The sequence below is a fragment of the Carassius carassius genome, chromosome 6, assembly GCF_963082965.1.
Source record: "Carassius carassius chromosome 6, fCarCar2.1, whole genome shotgun sequence".
NCBI lineage: Eukaryota > Metazoa > Chordata > Actinopteri > Cypriniformes > Cyprinidae > Carassius > Carassius carassius.
The window spans coordinates 34,499,761-34,523,467 of NC_081760.1; the positions used below are offsets into that span (position 1 = coordinate 34,499,761).

The following is a 23,707-nucleotide window of genomic DNA, read 5'->3' on the forward strand; positions in this document are numbered from 1 at the left end:
TTAGATTTTTCCAGGGTTTTTGCTAATTCATGTATTCCGCTCGTCTACGGGCCCTCGCTTCTCTTGGGTGGCCCTCGTAATCCTCAAAGTCTTTAGGGGACCACAAGCCATGTCAAAACTCAAAGCCAAATCTTACAACACTTACAAGAAATTAAACGGTTCTCTTGTTAGTGTGCTGGCGGTTAAAATCCCTCACTGACCAGTGCTGTGGTAAACTGGGTTACCTCAGCTTATTTTTCATGGATGCAAGAGACCCAGTCAGAATAGATGCCGTATTTACTTTAATATGCACATGAGAAAAAGGTTTTTCGAGAATTTTAAATATTGCACAATGTCCCATTGAAAATCATATGTCTATTTGCACAGCCTTGTTTACATTACAGTTTTTCTCAATTGGTTTGGCTCATTTCTTGAAACTGAGATGACATTCTCAAAACCATAAGGTCATTTGGCCAAACAGTCTTACAGTTCTGCTCAACATTATAGCTCACTAGCAAAATCAAATATCTTTCCCCAAACTCTTCTTCCATGCTTCAAAAGCAGATTCCTTTCCCATATAAAAGGTCAGTACAGTCAAAATAGCACAGATCCTTCTCAATTGCCTTGGCACATGTGCATTCATTTAGTGCTTTTGTCAAAATAACCTGGATGGTTTAGCACAACACCATGGATCCCCTGCAAAAGCTCATATCTCTCCCAAAACAGTTTATCCATGTGTCAAAACTAAATATCCTTCTCATATAAATAGTCAATGCCCCCAAAATGCATTATACCTTTGGCATTGTTTAAGCACTGCAAGTCAAAATGCTTAGACGTTTTGTCACTGAGGCACAGGTCTAGCAACAGAATACCACTATGAATAAAACTAAAAGATTTTACAGTAAAATCAGCCTCCAATAAACCACTCATACTCAAGGAAACTGTAAACATTTTTATTCATACAAAGAAATGTTAACATTAGAGAACATACTGTGAAAAGAAAACATATACAGGATTCTGTAAATGTGAACAGTTATAAACACAAACAAAAAACAAAAAAACTCTAGCCTACCATACTGTAAATAAAGTTTCAGAACTATAGTACAGTAATATTTTCAGTGGTCGCCATTGTCACCCTCTCTTTCCTGGCCACCATCCTCATCCTCCTGGCCATCGACGCGCTGCTCTCTGTTAGGCCATAAATTCTCATCCACATCGCAACGGATATTTTCTCTTGCGATGCAGCGAGGGAAGAAACGGCGTGAATGTCTCAACCATCCCCTACATTGATCCCCTGTGATGTCCTCACATGCAGCATCCATTGCATGCAGCAGGGCCCTCTGGTCTTGAGCCTGATGCTCATACACCCTCCACCTCCAAGCTGATTGATTGTCAAGTACTGTCATAAATTTATCAAATGTTCCAAGAAATTCTTTCATGGTATTATATCTTTGACTAATTTTGACAGTTGAACAGACAATTGTGCATATGATGACTTACACAATGAAACCATGCTGATATGTTTTGGAGAGAGTAACCATTTCACTGAAAAATCAACTAATCAGTTTAGATCAGCAAGATCTATTTATTTGGAAAATGTGCTAAATGTGGGCTCATTGTGCTAACTGTAGCTACTTGTACATAATCATTTGAAAAAAAGCACAGAGTCACTTGAGACATGTACTAAAGCATTTGCAATTTGATAAAACCAATGAAAAATGACATTCTGTTGTGAACAATTGCAAGGTGGTTTGGAGATTTGTCCATGTTATTTTGAGAATGTCATCTCGGTTTCAAGAAATGAGCCAAACCAATCGAGAAAAACTGTAACATAAAATTTAAATATATTACACACTGTGTGTGGGAACTGAGAAAAGTGAGTGTAGTTCAGTAAACTAGCATAAAGGTGAGCTCAAAGATGATTGGTCAGCAGAAGCGAGAGGTATGGGAAGCAGGTTAGCCAAAGCAAGTTCTGTTCACTTTGCTCTTTTGTATCCTTCATCTCTCTCTCTCTCTCTTTCACAGCCACACACACACACACATATATCTGGCAGTCAGAGTAAGTGACCCAGGTCCTCCGGTGTCTGCACTCAGAGGGGGATTAGAGATTAGTGCCGTCATCAGCATTCCTCACATACCTGATTTCTGACTTTACCTCACACTGAAAACCTCATGACTACAACCAGAGAATACCTCAGATAACAACAACATTCTGACTATACATCTGTTCTGAACAATAAGTGTAAATTATATAATCATGTACTTCATGTATTTATTGGTGAACCTCATAAAACCAAGTTCAGATCATATTTCAAGCCTATGTAAATAGACAGACAGACAGATAGACGGATGACAGACAAATAGACAGACAGACAGACAGACAGACGGATGACAGACAGACAGACAGACAGACAGACAGAGACACGGATGACAGACAGACGGATGACAGACAGACAGACAGACAGACGGATGACAGACAGACAGACAGACAGATAGACAGACGGATGACAGAGACAGACAGACAGACATATAGACGGATGACAGACAGCCAGACAGACAGACAGATAGATAGACAGACAGACAGACAGACAGATGGATGACAGACAGACAGATGACAGACAGACAGACAGACGGATGACAGACAGACAGACAGACAGACAGAGACATGGATGACAGACAGACGGATGACAGACAGACAGACAGACAGACAGACGGATGACAGACAGACAGACAGACAGACAGATAGATGGATGACAGACAGACAGACAGATAGACAGACGGATGACAGAGAAAGACAGACAGACATATAGACGGATGACAGACAGACAGACAGACAGACAGACAGACAGATAGATAGACAGACAGACAGACAGACAGACAGACAGACAGACGGATGACAGACAGACAGATGACAGACAGACAGACAGACAGACAGACAGACAGACAGACAGACAGATAGATAGATAGATAGATAGATAGATAGATAGATAGATAGATAGATAGATAGATAGATAGATAGATAGATAGATAGATAGATAGATAGATAGATAGACGGATGACAGAGACAGACAGACAGACAGACAGACAGATAGACGGATGACAGACAGACAGACAGACAGAGAGACAGACAGACTGACAGATGGATGACAGACAGACAGATAGACAGACGGATGACAGACAGACAGATAGATGGATGATAGACAGACAGACAGACAGAGAGACAGACAGACAGACAGACAGACAGACAGACAGACAGACAGACAGACAAACAGACAGACAGACAAACAGACAGATGGATGACAGACAGACAGACAGACGGATGGCAGACAGACAGATAGACGGATGACAGACAGACAGACAGATAGATAGACGGATGACAGACAGACAGACTGACAGAGAGACAGACAGACAGACAGAGAGACAGACAGACAGACAGATAGACAGACGGATGACAGACAGACAGACAGACAGACAGACAGACAGATAGATGGATGACAGACAGACAGACAGACAGACAGACAGACAGATAGACAGACGGGTGACAGAGACAGACAGACAGACAGACAGACAGACAGACAGACAGACAGATAGACAGACAGACAGATAGATGAATGACAGACAGACAGACAGATAAATGGTTGACAGATAGACAGACCGACAGATAGACAGACGGATAGACGGATGACAGACAGACAGACAGAAAGATAGACAGATGACAGACAAACAGACGGATGACAAACAGACAGACAGACAGATAGACAGATAGATAGATAGATAGATAGATAGATAGATAGATAGATAGATAGATAGATAGATAGATAGATAGATAGATAGATAGATAGATAGATAGATAGATAGATAGATTTAAATTTTCTTTATTTATTTATTTAGCTATTTACTTTTCATGACATTTAAATCCATTTTCTTCACAATTCTCATTACCTTCTTTTGAAAATATAACTTTTTAATTAACACTACATCTGGACATTTTACTTTTATTTATTTATTTATGTAGTTGTTGTAATTCTTATAATTTTCGATGACGATTCTCGTTAGTTTCATTACAATAAAACTGTAGTACAAACAATACTGTAGTACTATGATTGAATTAATTGTTTAAAGACAGTAAGATAGTACAGTATAAAAACATTTATGATGTATAAAAACAAATTAAATATTTGTTTATTTATTTGTTTGTTTCTTTGTTTTTCTAATTCTTATTCCAATCATTACAATAATACAATAAAAAATGCATTAATTGTTTAATTAAAGAAGGTACAACAAATGCCATGATGTATAAATGCATTACAGTTTAAATAGTATTTTATTTATTTTTTTTATTTTTTTATTCAACTCCCATTCATCTATCTATCTATTTTATTTATTCTAATTACAATAATTACAATAACACAGTTAAAAATACTATAATAAAATGATTGAATTGTTATTGTAGGAAAGAACAGCAAATGTCATGATGTATAAATGAGTTACAATTTTGTTATTTGTTTATTTATTTTCAGTACAATAAAATGTGCTTAATTGTCATAAAAAGAATGTCACAAAGAGAAAGGATTTTTGAGTGTTGCTTTCTTTTTTCTTCTGAATATTTGGTGAAATATGACCCAGACATGATCTTGACAGCTTTCCTGAGATTCACATTTACGAGGCATGAATATGTGTGACATATGAAGAATATCATGTTCCAGCCAGGTGTCATCTGCAGTTTAAACAGCGTGTTAACCTTTACATTATTTCACATGACCGATTGCTTGTTAGTCACTTTGAACAAAAGTATCTGCTGAATGCATTAATGTAAACACATTGTTTATACTAAAAATAACACTTAAATGATAAAAGAAAGGTGCTGAGGACAAATATATATATATATAGGGGTGGAATTTGAATTTGGGATAGAAATTAGTAGCATGTCCTTCTGATGGCTTTTACATTATCAAACTTCATTCAAGCCGTTTTATTCTGAAATCATGAAGATGTTAGTGTGTCCTTGCTTCTAAAGCCTAGTTCATTAACAGTCCTATCTGCCAATTAAATGACTATCAATAGTCTCATTTATAAGTCAGACCTCTCTCTCTCTCTCTCTCTCTCTCTCTGTCTCTCTGTCTTTGTCCTGAGGGTAGGGCAGTGTATGGCCAGTTTCATTAGCTGAGTTCTCCTCCATTTGCAATTCTTCCCATTGTGTTCTTAAACAATGGCAGCAAACAAAGCATTAAAATGGAAATGACTGTAATGTAGCTAATTAGTTATCTGTGTTGGGACTGTTAGCAGGGAGCGGGGGTGGATAATTGTAGCTCTCTGTCGGTCTTTTTAAGAGAATTAACAACATTTCAGGTGGACACAAATTCCTACTTGAGTGTTGTGGTGACATGCCTAATTTTTGCTCAATGGTTTTTTTCTTTTACTCGTTTTCTTCCACTGTTGTTGCTTAAAAAGTTTATTTTTACATATAAAAGCCATACACTTTATTTTCATGTACTGTATTTTTGAATAGATATTTAACATTTTTCTAAACATTGCTAAACGCAATTATTTTCATGTGAGTAAAATCGTTTTTTAATGTACATTTTCTAATCTTAATGCTGATTTTCATCTACTAATGCTACCAGAATTACATTTTATTACATAAACAAGAACTTCTCTAGAAAGAGTTTTTTGTCTTTATATTTAAACTTGAGACACTTTTCTTTTTTTATTTTATTTTTTACATCTACACATTAATGTCACTTTTGATTTTTTTATTCTAATATTTAAACTTATTATTTCTAAATATATTTTTTTCCCAGCTAGTACAAATGCAGCTTTCTTTATGTATTTGAATAACACAGTGTTTCATCTAAACCTATGACACGTCCTTTCACTTTTGTTAATATGTTTTGGCCAGCAGACAAATGTTTGGTCTTTTCCTTCACTTGTCAATGTCTGGTTCTTTTGTTTATCATCTTCTTTCACAGGTGTGAATCCACAAATCTTGTTATCATGTGTTAACTGACTGATTGTTGATTGGTGATTGTCAACGGCTTGGTTTGAAATGACACATTTTAATGACATCATCAAAAGCACTGAATAATCCAGGTTAAGTGCTTTTTTCATTATTGTGTCCCATTAATGGCAAGAGTTGCTTGGTGGTGACATTAGTGCATAAGACACCAAGCAGTTTGTGTTGCTTTCAGTTTTCATCGTAAAAATAACTGAAAAGCAAGGCAGCACAACACATTTAGATTTTTTTGTTTCTTTGTTGTTCAAAAAAAAAAAAAGTGAGCCTCTGGAAAAAAAAAGGAAAATAGATTGTTCAGTAGTTTCATATAGACACATGTAGAACACAAATTTAACAATTGCTCGATATCAAATGTTACATTTGTGAAAATATAGAAACAGCAAACAATAACTCAGTAACAGCAATTTAAAACGGTATCATATAATGTATTTATGCATACAGAGCCTAAACACTGAAGAATATGAAAAATATGTTGTTTGGGAAATATTTGGTCTAATGTGTTTTTCCTATATTTTTAGTATCTCTGTAATAAAAAGTCCATCAAGCTGGATAAAATGAAAAAGCTTTTTACATTCGATGAATCCTCTGGATAGAGTAAAAACCAACTTCAGTGAGGTGGATATAATTAAACTTCTGTTTCCTGTCTCATCTTCTCGTTGTGGATTCTTCTGGGATTTGGATGTGTCAGTGTGAGTAGAAGTAGGTGTGGTGATTGTGTCCCAACATGACTCTTTCATTAACAACAAAGCTGGTAATTGCTCAGTTGACTGATGTTTATACTGATACATAGGTGCTAATTAACCCTGCTCATTAATGACATTAACAGATGACAGTCATCTGGATGATCGTGATTTTCCATACCTGAATGACCCAAGTGCCACGATCATTTTCAGACATGGCCTGAAAAGTTTATATTATACTTACACTTTAAATTGTAACCTCAGGATTGCAAGACATAAACAAATTCTGCAAATGTATTGTTTTCTGTTAACTCTTCTTTAATCTTATTTATTTCAGTTACTGTATCGGGACTTTTTTTCTCAGAATTGCAAGTTTACTGTACATCTTGAAATTTATATCCTGCAAAATTAAAAATCAAAATCAACTTTTTATTTATTTATTTAATTATTATTTTTTTTTTATTCCATAGTAGAAATGGGCTTTTATATTCCAAACCTGTTTTGGAACACAAAATACTTTTTTTAAAGAGTTGTTTTTGTCCATGCACAGGCATTTTTCAAAATAAAAAGGTAAATTAGTAAATTACAACAGAATTTTCTTTTTTTTGGGGGGGGGGGGGGGGGTGAACTATCCCTTTAAGATAGCAGTTTCAGTCCAATCAAACTGCATTTACATGTTTTGTCACTTACTGACTACACCAAGATTATAAAATCATTAAAAGGGACATTTGGGAAACAAATTGTGACAATTTAATTGTTTAGCAATGTCTACTTTTGAATGAAAGAAATGTTGGTACAGTGTTGGGTTTCCATTTTATGTCTAATGTACAATCAGGATCCTAAAGCAAAAGAAAACTTTCGCTTCAGATATATGTTTGGGAGTAAATCAGTGGATCTTTGTACACAAATATTGCACACTTCGGAAAAGCTTCCAGCATAGGTCAAGGACAGTATTTGCTTTTTTAATTGAACAATAAATGCCGTTGTTAGTTGCTATAGGAGGCTTCTCTGAACCGCCTGAGATGTAAATGATGTAAATTGCTAGTCCGTCTGGTGTTAAGCCCCTTTACGTGAGCGGGACAGCCAAACAGTGCCTTGGCTTTGACACAAACAACTCTGCGTCCTGGCGTAAGTATATTATCAGCCCGCTTCTTTTGGGAGCACACGGCCAAAGAAGCTTTCCATTCATTAAAGTTCTCTGCCAAGCTTTACACTGGACTTCAGCTTGTAATCAGCGCTGTGGTCTTTTTGACCCGGCCCATGCAAGAATGGCGTTCTTAAACAACTCAAATGGTATAACTGCTATAATCTTTCAAGAGTTAGACATACTTAGAGTTTCAAGTCCAAATCCTCTGACAGAATGGAAAGGAGGAGCGCACTGGGAACGGGATATTTGTGGGGTCCCTCACAGGCCTCTGCAGATTTAGTTTAGTCTTAGTCTTTAGTCTGTGTTTGAGTTTGGATGGGTGTGGAGGGGAGGTGAGTCTTAACTTTGAAACTCTAGAGGAACACAAAGAAGGATGTTTTAAGCAGAAATATGGAAAAGAGAATTCTCGTGTTTCTTTAGATTTGAAGATGGCAACAAACGTCTATTTTTAGGTTTGGGATTATTTAATGATTCTGGTTCTGATTATGGAAAGATTAGATTTTCTTCCGATTCATTTGAATCAATCGCTGTGGTTGCATCTTTTTGTGTGTGTATAGCAAAACGTCTAAATGTGGTTAATTATTATGTTCTCAAATCATTTATATAAATATTATTTGGCTAGTTGTGTTTAGATGTAAATTTACACATTGATTTTTTTACCAGATAAATAAAGCTCAGATTATAAAAATTAGTAATTTTTATTTTATAATTACACTACCGTTCTGAAGATTTGTGTCAGTATGCTTTTTTAATTAAAACAATTATTCAAAATGATCAATAACAATATTTCACATGATTACTGTTTTTACTGCATTTTTGATCAAATAAATGCAGCTTTGGTGCGCATAAGAAAACATTACAAGATCATACTGTCCCCAAACTTTTGAACACTAGTTTATGTATTTAAAATGATATTGAGCCATAAATAGTTTCAGTGTAGTCAGCAACTTTGTTTTAGTGACTTTGTGAATAGCTAACTAAGCTTTTAAAAGGTTAGCTTGTCTATGTTTTAACCAGAAAACATGAAAAAGGAGATATGTTAAATTCTTTAGATTTGAAGATGAAAAAAACAAAAAAGATAATTTACTACTACACTGTCCTTTGAACAATCAGTCAACATTTACTGGTTTAACTCTAATGAGCTTTAGCTGCAGAGTTAAGAACAGAATTCCAAAACCGTTTTGATGTCTTTGGTGAGTTATTAGTCTTTTTTGAGTCTTTCTACACAATTCATCTAACATATAACCAAACTGATTATCATAAATCATTTAATCACAGTATTGTTGGGGAAATGGAGCCCAACACCTTAATTCCCAACCCATTAAACTCCCACTCCAGAGAAACATTTCCAGCCTCCAGTTACTTCATTGCCTCCTCTGCATCTCCATCATAATTTTTGTTATCACATTTTATGCAATTCTTGGCATTAAAATGCCAAAACAAAGTGAGGGGGATTTTGGGTACATTGGGGGGTGTTGGGAAAAGAGATGGGGGATGGAGAGAAAGAGAGAGAGAGAGGGATGGAGAGGATTAGGCATTAGGATCCCTTGGGCATTGTCTGGAAATCTGGAGATAAAGAAGGCAGGGGCAGGTGGTCAGAGCGCAGGGGGAGGGAGGTGTGTTTCAGGGTCCTGATCTGAAAGCTGGGGGCAAACATGCATTCATTAGCAGAGTGTATGTTCTCACTCAGCACAGTCACCGTCCAGCTGAACCGACACATGTGACCCAACTCACCGGATGCTCACTTGGATTTGCCAGTTGAGTTGAGATGAGATGAGTGGCATAAACTACTGCTCTGATTATACAAATAAATGAGATGATTTATGTATTTTAAAAGATGTTGAAACACTAAATAGCTTCAGTCTTCTTTGTAATGAATAGCTTAGCTTTATATTTTGTAAGTGAAATGGTAACACTGCACTCTCTTTGCTAACTTTTCTTAGTGTTTTCCTCATTCTCTCCTTCTCCCTCCCACCTCAGTATCAGATAAACAAACATTCAGGATATGCTGAAGAAACTGAAGTCTTAGCCAAAGGCTCTGTCCTAAATGGAGCATCATTTACTCAGTGCTAGATATGCAGTTAATTAGGGGCCCATTCACATGTGAACCGGCGCAGACGCTCTTACCTGCTGCCTGATAAAGACAGACCGCACCGCTCTTCAAACTTCAGTGCTCTTGTTTTTCTTTAGTGGCTGTTGTGTTTGTTTTGTGTTTTGAGGGACGTCCACTGAGATGGGATGCTGATTGACATGTGAATGTCCTGATGGGACTCAGTAAATGGCATTTGTTAAAAATATAACAAGGATTGGATTTGAAATTACAGTACATTAATCTATTTATTTGGTAGTCCCAGAGAGAAGATGTCCTCTTCCTACCATAACCAGATAGGATTTAATAAAGCAAAATTTCCACATGGGTCTCTGGAGATTCCCTACACCCCTGAGTCAACTTTAGTTAATGGTGTTAGCTTAAGATGCCTTAGTATGAGATTAATTCATTATGTAAAGTAAGTGTGTGTGTGTGTGTGTGTGTGTGTGTGTGTGTGTGTGTGCGTGCTCTTGTTTTTGTGACATATCAGGACACAACTCTGTATAATGACATGGGTATGACACAGGTATTACAAGGAGAGGGTGATTTATGAGGACATAACCCATGTCCTCATTTTTCAAAACGCTTTTAAACCATACAGAATGAGTTTTTATGAAAGTAAAAATGCACAAAGTTTCCTTTGAGGGTTAGGGTTAGGTGTAGGGTTGGTGTAGGGCCATAGAATATACAGTTTGTACAGAATAAAAACCATTTGGCCTATGGGATGAACCCACTTTTTACAAAAACAAACGTGTGTGTGTGTGTGTGTGTGCGTCAGATTTAGACTCCACCTCAACAATTAGTGTTGGAACAAATCAGTCACATTACCCATGATTAGCCTCAAACACACACACACACACACACACACACATTAACATAGTTAATATATCTAAATATCAAATTCTTTTGTTTTAAATGAATTTAACTTAAATATTTCAGTTCCTTTACAATTCCTTTAATGATCATTTTAGTGCTTTGGAAAAGATAATCCTGTAAAACTGGTCTAAATTATATACAGTATACTGTTGAAAAATCTGTTTGTTTTAAAGAAATTAATGCTTTGGTTCAGCAAGGGAGCATTAAATAAAAAGTGACCATTTCTAAAGTTACAAAAGATTTATGTTACAAATAAATGCTGTTCTTTTGTGCTTTGTTCATCACATAATTTTGAATAAAGTATAGTTTACATAAGCAGCACAACTGTTTTCAACATTAATAATAATATAAACATTTCTTGAGCAGCAAATCAGTATATTAGACTGATTTCTGAAGGATCATGTGACACTGAAGACTGGAGGAATGATGCTGACAAATTCAAATAGATAACAGTTGTTTTAAATGGTAAAAAAATATCATAAATATATAAATAATTTTTTCAAATGAAATAAATTTTAAAAACCTGAAATATATTATCACAATATTACTTTTTTACTGTATTTTGATCCAATAAATACAGCCTTAGTTAACATAAGGGACTTAATTCAAAAACTTAAAAATATATATTTTGAACCCCACTCTTTTTAATAGTAGTGTACTTAACAAGATCTATACTTCCTACACTAGTTAATCACATGTAACAGTAACATTTCACAGTTAATATACGAGTTAGACATGACAAAATTCATGTCTGTGAGTTACTGAGAACCACTCTGACTGATGCAGTTAATGAGTCAGTCGTTAAGTCTTCTTGATTGATTGATGGTTTAAAGTCTTCCGTTTGTGAATTGTACAATGCTCTGCTCTTCTGTTTTCTTTTGAGGTTATCACTGCTCATTTGCATAAACTTGATTTCTGATTGCTCTACAGTGCTATCAGCATGAATGCAGCTTCAGATTGCAATCTCACAACAAAAATGACTCAAAATGACTCAAGAACCATTAAAAGGGATTGTTCACCAAAAATAAAAATCTTTATTCACGCTAAGGTCATTCTAATCCTGTACTGGCTTTCTCCTGTGGAACATGAAAGAAGATATGTTGAAGAATGATGGTAACCAAACAGTTCTGGTTCCCAAGTCAATGGGACCTGAAACCATTTGGTTTTAAAATGACTTAATGTCACAGAAATCATTGGTTCCAGAACCAGTTTTCGGTTTCCAATGCTAACAAACAAACACACACATTCACCAAACACCTCCCCCTACAACTAATCAGTCCTGTGCAACACATATTGTTGCTGTATGTAAATGCAGACACACTAGGAGTGGGGGGGGGGGGGGTTAGAGGATAATGTGGGGGTAAAGGACAGGGGCCCGCACCCCTACACAACGGAGGGATTACCTCTCTCTCTCTCTCTCTCTCTCTTCTTCACCTCCTCTGGGTGGCCTCATGCTTCCCATCAGGAATGGAGACAGAGAGAGAGAGTGAGAGTGGAGGGGGTGCCAGTAAAAAGAGAGTGAAAAAAAATGTTAAATGCACAGACATTCACACAGCAAGGCAGATCGTTGAGAAGCGAGTGAGCTTAATTCCATCAAAGAGAGAGAAAAGCAAGTGATTAATTTATTCGCTCCCTCCTCCCTCGCTTTTGACTGCGCTCAATGTGGCTCGGTCCAGTAACATCTGGTGCTGGTCAGCGTTTGTCTTTTTAGTGACGTCTGCGGAGAAGCGCAGATCCTTTTATTGTTGTTTGTATACATTTTTCTCTCTCTAGAGTTTAAGAACAGAAGAAGAAGCTTTGGGTAATTAGATGTGAAATGATGCTCTTTTTGGAGTCTGCGCGTGAGCATGATAACAAAAGGCCAATTGGACAAACGTTAGTGAGTTTTATCAGGATTTTAGTCATATGATTGTCTTTCTTCCATAGAATACAAATTAGGCTGATTGTCTGGACTGCTCTTTCCCCTGGAAGTGAGGACTGCTGCTACCAAACCATATGATACAAATGTATCATAGAAGTAGTCTAAATGACTCATGTGCTGTATGGGTACTTTGTGTGAGAAACAGCCTGAAATTTCACAGAAAGCCAGTTCAGCGATTAGTTGTTTTCATCATATTGAATTGATCAGCCAGAATATTCTCCACCAGTCTGTTAAACGGAAGAAAGAAAAAAGAAATCTGAAACAACACAAATGCTAGTAAATGATGACAAATCTTAATTCTTGGGTGAACTATAAGGTACTCTATCAGTGCTGCTACTTTTGATAGGTAAATAGTTTGTCACCCATGTGTCATACACACACACATATATATATATTTCCTAATATATATATATAGAGAGAGAGAGAGAGCTACGATATCATACTATTATTATTTTACTATTTTATTTTTATTATTATTAATATTATATTAATATTACAAATTTGATTTCATTTGTATATTTTCTTTTTCATTGTTTTTATCATTGTTTTTATATTTCATTTTAGTTTTAATATTTTCCTTGTGTGGTTTGCAATTTTTATTATAGTTTTCTTTATATATCTATACTTCAACTTAAAACTCAGCTCAAACTAAATGAAAGTGACAAATGTTACCCTGAGAGCATTAAATTAAAATTATTTCATTTTATTTTCAATGTCACTCACACTTATTATTAATTGAATTTATATTCATGTGGCAAGTTTTGATGATACTTTGCAACTGAGAAACTAAATTCAATTTCCTAAAATATACTTATAAAATATTTATTAAAAAAAAATAAAAAAGCATAAATAAATTCATTATCCTGTCATTCCTAGCAACACCACATAAAGGCATAGTTCACCGAAAAAGTAAAATTTATATATTTTTTTGTCAGCATTTTCCAAAAATATAAAAATGTCTTTGAATTATTATGTTATATTTTTATATATAAAAATCACCTTGACATATAAAATGTACAGCATAGTTATATGATGTATAATTAGTACAGCAAGTAAGCAGATTTCTGTCGTCACAGCAAGCTATATACTGTGATAACGCCCAGATATGAACCATGTTTTTACCTCAATGATCTCCATTTTGAGAAGAAAAAGAGTGTGGAAAGAGGCTTTCCTTTTTTCTCTCTCAGAAATGATGTACTTCACATGAAAGGCAGTGACATTACACACTTGCAAATAGATACACAAGTGTGTTTTATAAGCTTTCGCTCTGAAAAGGAAGCCGGATTGAACCTCCTCAGACACAAGGACTCCCTCGTGAGTCACTCGGCGATATCTGAAGCATCAAGCTCTTTCAGGGAAGCAAGCAGGACAGTGATGAGAGCTCCCTGCCCCCCGCCGCTCCCGTCCCAATGTCTTTGAGAGCTCTGATACAGAGAGACAGAGCTGCGGGAGGCTGCGCGTATCATACACTGAACAGGTGGACACCTTTTAGCTTTTGTTATGAGATTATGAGGATCTGTTATGCCGCTCTGTTTGGTATATAACCTACTGAGCAGAGACAGAGACACACAGAGAGAGAGTTCAGGCTGGGTTTGTCATTGTGCTTGTGTGTGTGTGTGTGTGTGTGTGTGTGTGTGTGTGTGTGTGTGTGTGTGTGTGTGTGTGTGTGTGTGTGTGTGAGTGTGTGTGTAGCTCCTGCCTAGTACAGAAGATTTATACCTCAATGAAAAAAAGACAGAGGTTGTAGCGTTTGGCCCTAGAGGAACCAAAGAAGCAGCAGAGTTCAATTTCGGATCACTGTCATTATATGTGAAAGACCGTGTTAAAAACTTGGGTGTTTATATTGATAGCGCACTGAAATTGAATGCACAGGTAAATTATGTGGTCAAGTCAAGTTTTTTTCACTTGAGAAATTTGGCTAAAATTAATCATCTTTGACACATAAGAGCCTTGAAATTGCAATCCATGCTCTTATATCCTCAAGACTTGACTATTGCAATTCTTTATATAAGGGTATTAGTCAAGCATCTATTCAACGGCTACAAAAGGTACAAAATGCTGCAGCGAGATTATTCACTAACACTAAAAAACGTGAACACATCACTCCGTCCTTGGTCCATTTACATTGGCTCCCAGTACAATATAGAATTGATTTTAAACTCCTTTTATTAGTGTATAAATCTCTTCACGGCCTTGCACCGACTTATTTATCAGATTTGTTAATAGGGTACAAGACAGGTAGAACCTTGAGATCATCAACTCAAAACCTGTTAAAAGTTCCAAGGACCAAGCTAAGCCAGAAAGGGGATCGTGCCTTTGGGGTAGTTGCTCCAAAACTTTGGAATAGCTTACCATCACATGTTAGGGACGCTGATTCTGTACATGTTTTTAAGACACACTTGTTTGAAATGGCTTATTTAACTATTTGATGATAATGATTATTACTATTTATATATATATATATTTTTTTAATCAGTTTGTCCTAATATTGTTGTATTGTCTTATTGAGATGGTGTAAAGCACATTGGTCAACATGTGTTGTTTAAATGGTGCTATACAAATAAAAGTGACATTGACATTAAAGTGTTCCATTATTGAAGCCTTCATTTGTTGTGATGTTTTAAAGCTGTTGTTGAATCTTGCAACATACTTCAATGATGCAGCAATGCAAGAATCTTTGTATCCATCCATCCATTTGTAGCCTTCCATAGTCCATATCTATACAACATTCTGTCTCTCTATTTCCATCACACCATCATCCGTAATTCTAGCTACAATTCTATCTGTCTATATAAACCTCTGTCCATCCATCCATGCATCCACCATTCTATCTACAGTTTTGTCTAAAATTTTATCCATCATCCATCCTTCTATAGTTCTAGCTACAATTCCATCCATCCACCAATCTATCTACAATTCAGTCTAAAATTCTATCCATCTTCCGTCCAACCGTCAACCTTCAATCCATCCATTATTCTCTCCCCAATCCATCCATCCATAATTCGCTCTGTATACAGTTCCATCCATCCATCCTTATTTCCATCCACAATTTCATCCATCCATTCACCATTTTATCTACAATTTTGTCTAAAATTCTATCCATCCATCTGTCCGTCCATCCATGCATAATTCATTCTATATACAGTTCCTTCCATCCATCCATTCACTTGTTTATTCATTTAATTAATAATTCTATCCACAATTCTATCCATCCATAATTCCATATTCTATCTGTAATTTCATTAATTCTTTTGATCTTCTTTCCATCAATCCACAATTCTATCTACAATTCTGTCTAAAAATCTATCCATCATCCATCCAACTTTCAATCCATCCACAATTCCACAATCCATCCATAATTCTTTCTGTATACAGTTCCATCCATCCATAAATATTTATATCTACAATTCCATCCATCCACCATTCTATCTACAATTCTGTCTAAAATTCTATCCATAATTCTTTCTATACATATAGTTCCTTCCTTGCTTCTATCCATCCATCCATACATTCGTTTGTTCATTTAACTCATAATTCTTTCTGTCCACAATTCTATCATGCATACTTCCATATTCTATCTGCAGTTCTATCTATCTGCAAATTTGTTTGATCATTCGATCTATCCATCCATCCATTTATCCATCCATCATTCCACAATTCTATATTCTATATATATCATATCACATGAGTGAGATGGTCATAATTACAAGTTCAGTAAAAGTTCAGTTTTTTTTTTCTCTGGACCCCATTTTGAAAACCCCTGATACAGGACATATAATTAATTAACCAGATCCATAGCATCTTTTTTCTATCGTTTCCTCCTCTCCGTTCATCTGCCAATGAGTGAGGCTCTTAAGTTAGTGTGCTTGAGCACTCATCCTCTCAAGATAATTAAATCAAGATCTTTAATCCTCTCTCACCCATCTGAGAGCAAATGAAAAGAGTTATGCTGGCCCAAAATGCCTTCCCATTTCTGCAAAAATAGAAATCCTCAAGAATACTTTCATATCATTTTAGTTATGCTTTCATAAAGCTTTACATTTAGATTTGAGTCAAAACAGCAAATTTGTAATTTGCAGTTTCTGTTTTTATGGCTGTGTACATAAATACGAATGAACAGAAATAATTGTGTCAATAAGATTGTGTGTTCTAGCTTAAAACCAGGTCCTTTCATGGAAGTAGAAAGAGGAAATATCATTTTAGACTGTAAACGCAAGCTTTTTATGGGCAGGTCGAGGCCCTGACGAAACTCTGATAGACAAATTGGATTACAGAGCAAAGGATTAAATAAAAAAGAAGGGATGACAAACAAGACAAGCTGGCTGTGATCACAGGATTTAATATATTTCTTTCCCTTCTTCCTTTTCATCTTCCCCACTGGCCCACCCTCTCTTTCCCTCTCTCTCTTTCATATGGAGGGAAAACTCAGGCTTAGTCTGGACTTATTAAAGCTGGGATTAATTTGTAATGCTCCCTTTACCCTGAGGGTGAGCAGAAGATTTGTTATCTAAAGCAAACAGGGTGAAGCGCAATAAAAAAGATGCACAAAAGACTGTGAAGCACTGAAGTTTTAAAGGGAGCTTTTTTAAGGAGCTTTCGAAAGCTTTGCAGATTAAGTGAAAGTACATGCCTGCAATATATGCTTTTCACTAAAGGAGGAACGCCATCAAGACATGTTGCAAAAATGACCCAAAAGGTTCAGGATGTTTGCGATTGTTGCTGACATAATTTCAGGTTTAATAGTTGTCGCCTGCCAGGAAAATATAAACCGGCTATTCAAATCATTTTTTCTATAATTTTCATTTATGACATGGCAGGACTTTCCTATTATCTGGCAGCATGTAAATTAGTGTGAAGTAATGGATAAGTGTGTGTGTGCAAGTATGCATGCATAAATGTTTTGGGAAGTGTCCATATGTGTCACACAATCAAATATAAACCAAATCATATGTTTTTTTTTATTTACCTGTATGTGCAACAAGTAATATTATCAACTGCTAATATTGTCCCAACTATATATATATAGTGATGGGAAGGTGGCTTAATACTGAGACTGATGATTGCTAACAGGTGAATCCATCAGACAATATCAGTATATCACTAATTGTTGTTATTAAGTAATTCAGGTTACTAAAAACAATTGCAACAATGTCTCATTTATGATTTCTGCATCTTGCCTGTGGGTCATTTATCTATTTGCCTATACATCTGTCTGTGTTTTTAATTATATATATATATGTCTGAATATAGATATGTCACATGCTTTTGCCTGCTTGGTTTATCAGTGATTCCTGACGGATAATTGCCTTGGGACACTAAAGGATTTTAAAAAAAAAAACAAATGCAGAGAACAACACACTGATTACATAAATGACAGTCTTTGTTATCTGAATTTGTCATATGTTTCAGTGACAATAACCGGCTTAACCCAGCCAAAACACATTGGCTGCTGATTATGAGCAGTGCTAGTGGGGCAGGAATGGCCCTTTAGATTCACCCACCGGCCTGTACAAAAGCATTATTCCAGTGGGTTCATCCATATGTGGCGCAGCCTTTTTAAATAGTCACTTTCCATGTGATCGATTCTGACATTTGTATGGCGACCTGCCAACGCCGCGTCGGTCGCCATAGTGAATCCACTGAGCTCAAGATAAAGATTCAGATCCATAATCAATAAGACTGTAATTAGTTTGATGACCAGGCGGCTTAACTTTTTCAATTCACTTTGATGCACATGGTAATTAGGAGATTGGCTCACATAATCTGTTTGTGTGATATCAAGTAATGAGATTATGAAACAGAGATTAACTAGGTGCTTATACGAGGAGGAAGTGACTGCTGTTTGCTAACGTTTCTGAATATGGCTACAAAATGACTTGTTAGAAGACTCAAAATGCAATGCAAATGTGGGGCCATCATCATAAACTGGAATTTATTACATAATTTGACAATCCATCTGACAAGATATACTAGCAAAAGTCATTTTTGAGGGTCAGCTCTGGAAGAAATGGCTCCTCAAAGTCAGTTCCTCTTAAATGTACACTTTTTACAGTTTTTATATTTCAGATGAATATAAATTATGATTCTGAAGAGTTCCCTTATGTCTTTCATTTCCCTATATCATCATATATATATATATTTACAGGAAAAGGTGTTCAGATGTACAACCCGAATTCCGGAAAAGTTGGGACTTTTTTAAATTTTAATAAAATGAAAACTAAAGGAATTTCAAATCACATGAGCCAATATTGTATTCACAATAGAACATAGATAACGTAGCAAATGTTTAAACTGAGAAATTTTACACTTTTATCCACTTAATTAGCTCATTTAAAATTTAATGCCTGCTACAGGTCTCAAAAAAGTTGGCACGGGGGCAACAAATGGCTAAAAAAGCAAGCAGTTTTGAAAAGATTCAGCTGGGAGAACATCTAGTGATTAATTAAGTTAATTGATATCAGGTCTGTAACATGATTAGCTATAAAAGCTTTGTCTTAGAGAAGCAGAGTCTCTCAGAAGTAAAGATGGGCAGAGGCTCTCCAATCTGTGAAAGACTGCGTAAAACAATTGTGGAAAACTTTAAAAACAATGTTCCTCAACGTCAAATTGCAAAGGCTTTGCAAATCTCACCATCTACAGTGCATAACATCATCAAAAGATTCAGAGAAACTGGAGAAATCTCTGTGCGTAAGGGACAAGGCCGGAGACCTTTATTGGATGCCCGTGGTCTTCGGGCTCTCAGACGACACTGCATCACTCATCGGCATGATTGTGTCAATGACATTACTAAATGGGCCCAGGAATACTTTCAGAAACCACTGTCGGTAAACACAATCCGCCGTGCCATCAGCAGATGCCAACTAAAGCTCTATCATGCAAAAAGGAAGCCATATGTGAACATGGTCCAGAAGCGCCGTCGTGTCCTGTGGGCCAAGGCTCATTTAAAATGGACTATTTCAAAGTGGAATAGTGTTTTATGGTCAGACGAGTCCAAATTTGACATTCTTGTTGGAAATCACGGACGCCGTGTCCTCCGGGCTAAAGAGGAGGGAGACCTTCCAGCATGTTATCAGCGTTCAGTTCAAAAGCCAGCATCTCTGATGGAATGGGGGTGCATAAGTGCATACGGTATGGGCAGCTTGCATGTTTTGGAAGGCTCTGTGAATGCTGAAAGGTATATAAAGGTTTTAGAGCAACATATGCTTCCCTCCAAACAACGTCTATTTCAGGGAAGGCCTTGTTTATTTCAGCAGGACAATGCAAAACCACATACTGCAGCTATAACAACAGCATGGCTTCGTCGTAGAAGAGTCCGGGTGCTAACCTGGCCTGCCTGCAGTCCAGATCTTTCACCTATAGAGAACATTTGGCGCATCATTAAACGAAAAATACGTCAAAGACGACCACGAACTCTTCAGCAGCTGGAAATCTATATAAGGCAAGAATGGGACCAAATTCCAACAGCAAAACTCCAGCAACTCATAGCCTCAATGCCCAGACGTCTTCAAACTGTTTTGAAAAGAAAAGGAGATGCTACACCATGGTAAACATGCTCCGTCCCAACTATTTTGAGACCTGTAGCAGAAATCAAAATTGAAATGAGCTCATTTTGTGCATAAAATTGTAAACTTTCTCAGTTTAAACATTTGCTATGTTATCTATGTTCTATTGTGAATAAAATAGAGGCTCATGTGATTTGAAAGTCTTTTAGTTTTCATTTTATTAAAATGTAAAAAACGTCCCAACTTTTCCGGAATTCGGGTTGTAAAATGATAGCCTGTTTTGCAAATGCACAGATGCACTGATGCTCCTCAAGCAGTTTAAATGCTATTTAGAAATTGAAGAACTCCAGTTGACTTTGACCCATTTTGGACATTGATGGAATGTTCAGTGTTTTTAGAATGTAACTGATAAAGATGAGGTCATCATAACAAGTTGGATTCTATATTTGGTCTATTTGCATAGAAGGATTACTCTAATATTTTTTGTTACTTTAAATAAACCATACATTTATTAAAATTTTAATTTAAAAATAAAATAAAATATCTAAAATAACTAAAATTGAAATAAAAATGAAAACTATTTACACTCTGAAAATAAATATTTAAAAATTTATATTTAAAGAATTTTCCGTATTAGTTTTTTTTACAGTTGTTTTACTAGTATTTTGAATTTTACACTGCATTGTTTTAGAGGTAACAGAAATGTCCATAAAATTAATGGATAATGTCCCATGTAATGAGCCCCCAGACCTTTTCTGTTATTTTATAGATTTATTTTATTTTTTACAGTGTATACGTTTAAAATAAAAACAACAACATTACTAAGTAAAATTAAAATTAAAACGGAAATAAAAAAGTCTGTATCTGTCCGCTTCTGATTAAGCATTTATAGGTGCCTTTTTACGCTGCAAAGATGCAAGTATCGTGTTAGTTCTCATACATAGCCAATAGAAAACATGATGCATGTTCAGTGTCATGACATCAAAGCAGCTAAACTTTAACAGTATTCTTTTATTTCTGCCCTAGAAGCACATTAGTACTACAACCGACTCAGTATTATTACAGCCAAGATGGCATTTTCCTCTCAGTGGAAGTGAGTTTTGAGACGGTCTATCAACAGAGCCGTTTTCAAGTCTCTCCTCTCCTCTCCTTCACTGGGTCCTGCAGGCAGGTCTTAATCCCTCTCTTTTTTGTCTTCTTTTTAGTTTCTGTGGGGCGGGTCATGAGGATCTGAACCTGCACATTCTTGTGGGGCTGTGTGAGCTTGCATAGTAACCAGTGAACCGCATTGTTAGACCGAGACAGAGAGAGAGAGATTATGGCAGCCGTGCAAGTTATAATGTGAGTCTTTGCAAGCCAAGAAAGACAGACCTGAAGGAAAAGAAACACAGTCTTCCATCTGTTGGCAGCTAAATCATGTGCTCTTCCTGTTAAGATGAACCTCTCGTGTTTGTTAGCAGGTGTTGAGTTTTAGTTCAAATGCTGAGACAGTATATTTAGGAGGAAAGCTAGAGTGACAGAAATGAACTTGGCTTGAAAAGGAACGGCTCAGACAGGAATTAAAATTGTCATTATTTTCTCACTTTGACGTCGATTAAAAAAACCTGTAGGCTCTAGAGAAACTCTGAAGAGTCTTTAAGCATCTCTCAAGTCAAATGGTTTGTTTGATAAACAGACTCAAATTTAAAGGGATAGTACACCAAGACATGAAAAACCTCATGTAGTTCCAAACCTGTATATTTTTTGTTTCTTCTTTGGAACATAAAATAAGACAATTTGAAGAATGTTTGCAGCCAAAGAGTTTAGGTTCCCACTGACTTTCATTTTATGGACATTATATTGCATTATATAATTTAAGTCAATGGGAGCCAAAACTGTTTGGTCTCAAACATTCATCAAAATATCTTCTTTTATATTCCACAAAACAAATTTTTGGGAATAAAATAAGGGTGATTAAAAAAAATGTTTTTGGTCAAAAAACAACTTAAATTTCTCAAAGACAGTATTATTTAGAATAGAGCAAACAATATGGACTTTTTTGTAGTACATCATTTTAAGATTTTGGATGTTATATTACAGCTAAGATGCTCTCAAATGGAGAATAAGCAAACTAAGTGTTGCTGTTGAAGTGTTGTGGTGTAGTGTGTCATTTTGTGTGTGTGTGTCTGTGTGTGTGTGTGTTTAGCTGTGTATCTGGTTTCTCCTCCTGAGTCTTGTTTCTCTCATTCTATCTCTCATCACTCCTCCCTTCCATTTACCCTCCTAATGAGGGGGGCGGGACCCCCGTGCTGTGATTGACAGCTCCACACTCCCCTCCTCTCCATTATCTTCATGTCCACACTCATGGTGAGTGTTTGGCTTTTCCCCTCAATCATTAAGAGACGTCACCAGGGTTATCGTTATCATTAACAAAAACTAAAACCAAAACCATAAAAAATAAAACTTTTTTGGCTACTTGTAACAAATATATATATATTTTTTTTTTTTTTCGTCTGATTGCCAATTAAGTCAAAATTTCTTAGTTTAATTTAGTTTATCTTAAAGTGCTCAAATAACTAAAACTAAATTAACTAATAAAAAGTAATAAAAAAAACTATATAGACTTTTTTTTAAACTAATAAAAGTGACAAAAATGCACAACACAATTACTAAAACTTAATGTAAATTGCATAACTTTGGACTGAAGTATCATTCTCTGAAATCAGGCATTATCAATATTCATCTGAAAATAAATAAATAAATAAAAGTTGAAAAGTAAAGTAATAATAAATTAAGAAAATTTGGAACAACTTAAGTTTAATTACTGATGCTTATTAAATTACAGTATGAACATGCACTTCCTTGTGAATTATTACACTATACTGAGTTTGCAATGTAACACAACTCAAACAACCTATAATTAGTCCCTGAATAATGTATTCAGGTTAAATGTCCAGGGCCTGTGTGTGTCTCAGGTAATGGTTCTGATCTGGGCTCTGGTTTTATGTCTCTAAGCAGTCACATTATCTGGATTTAAAATGTCAACTCTGAGCTGAGATCAGCTGAAAGCTGCAGGCGGGTTGTGTTTTCTCCTCACGGAAGCTGGCAGCAGCTACCAGTTTAATTTTCCCCTGAACAAAAGCTTAGATCAGTTAGTGAGCTCTCATATCTAATCACTGCTGTCCTTCATCCATGACACATTTATTCATGGTGTCTTTGATACTGAGCTTATGTTATATATGCACATTTCCCTTAAAGTAAACTGTCTTGCTGTTAAAAATAATACTAATGGAAATGCATTAATCCTTTTTTTTTTTTTTTTGCCCTAGACATTATGACACAACTGAACTATTGTATCTTATTTTCAGACACTTTCGCAGGAAAATCTGCTTAAGCGGATTTGTAACCTCTATCCAATGAAGGAACATTGTTTTATAACAAAACGAACAAATATCAAGTTCCATTCTTTATTTCAGTAGGCCTACAGAAATATATTTTTAAAACGTTTTTTGTTTCTCATA

General features: G+C 35.8%; 1 protein-coding gene across 1 annotated transcript in view; it reads left to right on the forward strand.

The window, feature by feature from the left end:
* Window positions 1–23,707, forward strand: part of LOC132142722 (BTB/POZ domain-containing protein 3-like) — a 285,051-nt gene that overhangs the window by 90,247 nt on the left and 171,097 nt on the right. The window lies entirely within an intron of this gene.